Here is a 4375-nt window from a genome sequence, read left to right as displayed (position 1 = left end):
TCTATAAGATATCTCGTTCATACATTATTGAGACCAATAAACCTAGTTGCTCTGAGACCAATTTTTCATGACCCAAAAACCAAGGTTAAAGATGGCATTTGTCACGGCAAAACTTGATAAGTTAGTGTAGCAGCCAAATTGATATGAAAAGGAAAAACAATAAAATTAACCAAAAGTAAAGCTTATAGAATAAAATTGAACCACATAATATCATTATAATTAGAGAACATAAATAAAAAGTATCATACCATAATCATAAAACATAGTACTACAGTGTAAAAACTAACTAGTATAACTCGAGATCAAAATAAATAAGATATCAAAATATGGAAAAACTCTATCTATGAATTCATAGTGAAGATATAGTCTAAAAATAAAGGTATTAGAAGAATCTAGAAGCAAGAATCCAACCACTACCTCAGATAGATCCAATTCGCTCAAATTAACCACTAAGAGGTATACTAAAACTTGGATCTACACCGAAAGAGTGCAATAAGGGTGAGTACTATCCAATTATACTAAGTAGGTATAATAGTCATACTGATAAAAATAGAAAACAAATCATACAAATGCACACTAAGGGAACCTCATTGATCTGAGGTAAATTTATGCACGTTAATGTTGTTATATTTGCTTATCCTTATTTTGAGGATTTCTCATGTTCTAAATATGTTAATATTGATATAAATAAGAATATAAGTATTTTAGTATGTTATTACAATGTTTAAGGTGTCTTTCAAATATGTTTGTACATAAATGGGTCACTTAGAGTTCAAATGAGAAAACTAGTGTTACTAGCTTGAGCTAGGTGTTGTCTAGTTTATTTTGATGGATTCTAATGAGTTCCTAATGGTTTGATCATGTATTTAAGTGATAAAAAACTTGTTTACATTGTGAAAAGTTTAATTTAAATAAGCAAAGAGTCAAAGAAAAAAGTTAATGATTTAAAGGACGACACCAGTTCTTAGCTTTAGCTTCTAGTTCACCATTTTTGGTGTTTTGTTGTCTTGAGCTCTAATCTGTGGTGTTTTATGAATTAGGATGCTTTATGAGTTGATTTTGTTGATATATGGACATTTAAAAAGTTTTAAATAAAGTCAAAATGAGCTCAGTACTTAGTTCAGATAGCAGTAAAGCTTAGTAAGTCATAGAACTCAGTCACATTCAGACAAAAAATAGAATTCATAAGTATTCTGTCAGATAACGGAACCAAGATAACTCAGTCAGATTAATAAAGAAATATGAATAGTAATAGATTTAGCTTAGTGTAAGTTCAGTTAAGAATCAGTTCAGAGTCCTTAAGTCAGGAGTAGAAAATAGCACCGAGCGAGTGTAGGGCTAATGGCTTCCCCGTTAGAGAGACAGAGTCATTAGTAACAGTCCCCGAACTCCAAAACTGCGTAGCCAGCGCAGGACCAGGAGTCACCCATTAGATTAAGGCTTAGCTATCATACTGCCTTAGGTTTGACTTTCTGTTCAGGGTCAACCGTTAGAGAGGCTTGACCATAGCAGAGGTCTTTACCCGTGGCACGGGATTGACACCCTTCCAGCTGGGGTTATAGGTTAGACCCCACTGGATTAGATTTGGGGAATGTCAATTCAGTGAGAACTCCCATAGTTACAGCCACAGTTTCAGTCTCAATATTCAGAATAGAAATTTAGAAATTCAGAACTGTCAAATATAGTCACTCAGCTCTGTAAGGAACTTAGATAGTTCAACAGATTCATACACTAGGCCCGGTCTTAAATAAAGCAAGTCAGTATCAGTACCAACAGATATAGAGATCACCCATTAGATAGGCATGATCTCAATCTCAGCTAATTATTATCCTTGTCAGTAGATTCATAGATCGCCCACTAGATAGGCTTGATCTCAAATTTCTTCAATTATTATTCTTATCAGTATGCTTAGATATCACCCACTAGATAGTCCTGATATCTGATACAGTCAGTTAGCATCAGTAAACTCAGATTTCAGTTTTAGTAGCTTTAGATACTTAGAATTTTAGTATGTTCAAAAACCTTAGATTGATAGTATATTAAGTATTAGTTATCAGATTTAGTCCCAATATGCTCTACCACAGTATGAATAGTATGTTCAGTAGTTACAGATTCTCTATGTATGTTAATCCAGCTCTTGAATATCATTTAATTAGTTATTGATCATGTACATAACCCTTGTATTCAGCCTTACCTCATCTAACATACCAGTACATTTAAAGTACCAATGGATACTTTTTTCTTGCGCTATGGTATCTTATACCATAGGTTCAGAAGTGCGAGATCCAGATCACCCTTAGCAGTCCAGACTTAGCCAGAAGTAGTAGAAGCAGCAGTGAGTCCTCTTCATTCGAGGATAATCCTTACTTTATTATGGAATTAGACTTAGTTTATTTTCAGCAGGCGGAGTTAGTTGGGAACATGTCTCATTAACTCCACAATTCAGATAGTTTAGAGGCTTTTAGGCTACAGTGTTTTCAGACAAATATATAAGTATTCAGTTTTTAGATTTGTGTATTTTAGATTTGTTGGACCTTATGGTAAGTTTTTTCCAGTTTCCATATTTATTTTACTCTATTATGTAGTGCTCAGGTATAGACATCAGAAAGGGTTAGCTTATGGTCCTTTGGGATCATGAGCACCGTGTGGCATTTTGGTTATAGAAAATTAGGGTGTTATAAACTTGGTATCAGAGCCTAAGGCACAATAGAGTCCTAAGAAGTCTGAAAGCCGCATCTGGTAGAGTCTTGTACATGGGTGAGTTGCACATCACATTTATATATAGGAGGCTATAAGATGTTTACAGGAATAGTTTCCTTTCTTTCATGTCTCAAATCATACTATAGAAAGGACCTCTAAGAAATTTATGTGGATTCTCATCGTGTTCCAGTTATGTTAGCTTTACCTTACTTTTAAGGTAACAGAAGTAATGAAGCCCAAAGTTTTACAGATAGAGCTTTCTCAGACAGTCCCTATAGATAGTTTTAGGATAGCATTGTCTAATATTGGGCAGAGTATGTTTCATGGGGTTAGTTATATTAAAGGTGAATTAGTAGGGCTTGAAATAATGTATGCTAGAGTTTAAGTTTAGTAATTAAAAGTTATATGTGTCGTTGATATGAGTATAGCGGTAATCCTTATTGTTTGGGGAGAATATAAGTTTAAGAAATGTGACGTTTGAAGGCTAGGATGAGAGTAGTAAGGTTATTAAAGATTTGTGAATATTCATGTTATGATTTAGAAACTATGCTTGAAATCTTTGAAGATTTTAAGTTGGTGGTATTTAGTCTAAGTATGAAGGTCTGGATGTAAGTTAAAAAAAGTGATATTAGCAGCCCATGACAGTAGTGGATGTTATAGTTATGTATAAGTGGCTAGAGATGTTTTAGAGATTTGTGTCAATAGGGAGCCACTTTTAGTACCAATAGTGGTCAGGGTCAGAACAGACTTTAAGCACTTCAGGCTTGCCATGATCAAGAAAGTTTCCCTATCATAGATTTGGGTACGTTATAAGTCTTTTATCTTTATGATATGTATTGTTCGGTTCTTTTCTCCCATTTGAGTTTATGTTTTCAACATGAGATAGTCAGTAGAACCATCAAGTCAGTTTAGCTATCAGACAGTCAGATTCGTATAGTTTGTTTTTTCATCTTTTCATCTAATCATGCTATCAGAAATCTCAGACATATAACTATTCCAAGATAGAATATTCTAGTAGTTGTGAGTATAACTCAGTTTATGTGTCATGCATTAGATTCATATCCCAAATATTTAGTTATGAACCAGTTCATAGGTGCCTTGTGCATCGCCTAAATATTCTCAAGTACTTCGGTGAAGTAAGTGTTCTTAGAGGGACATAGTATCCCAAGAGGGAGATACTCTATAACTCCCCAATGTTTTCAATTCCTAAAACCCATTCAGTTTTATGCTCAGATTCTCATTACAAGCTTAACATCAGTTATCATTGCATAGTCAGTCATACTTTCAAGAGTCAATTCATTCAACTATTCATGCTTTCAAGAGTCAGTTTATTCAACTATTCATGCATTAGATATGTATGTTCAGTAGAAAAGTTCTATTCATCAGTGTATTCAGTCATGCGTGCATGACAAAAACTCAGTCAAGTATCCATGCATCAGATATGCATGTTCATTATGAGAATTCAATTTATCAATAGTTTCAGCCATGTATCTCATCCATCAGATATGCATGTTTAGAATAAGAACTCATAATATGAGTAGTCCCAGTTGCATGGACATGTTTTAGATATTATCATCCCTTAAGTAAGCTCAACCGATCAGTACTCTTAGCCTAAAAAGAAATATTCAAGGACAAATATTCCCAAGGGGGAGATATTGTAATACCCTGAGATTCC

The sequence above is a fragment of the Capsicum annuum genome, chromosome 10, assembly GCF_002878395.1.
Source record: "Capsicum annuum cultivar UCD-10X-F1 chromosome 10, UCD10Xv1.1, whole genome shotgun sequence".
In the NCBI taxonomy this organism is placed as follows: Eukaryota; Viridiplantae; Streptophyta; class Magnoliopsida; order Solanales; family Solanaceae; genus Capsicum; species Capsicum annuum.
The sequence above is the reverse complement of the archived record's forward strand: the minus strand, read 5'-3'. Positions refer to the sequence as shown.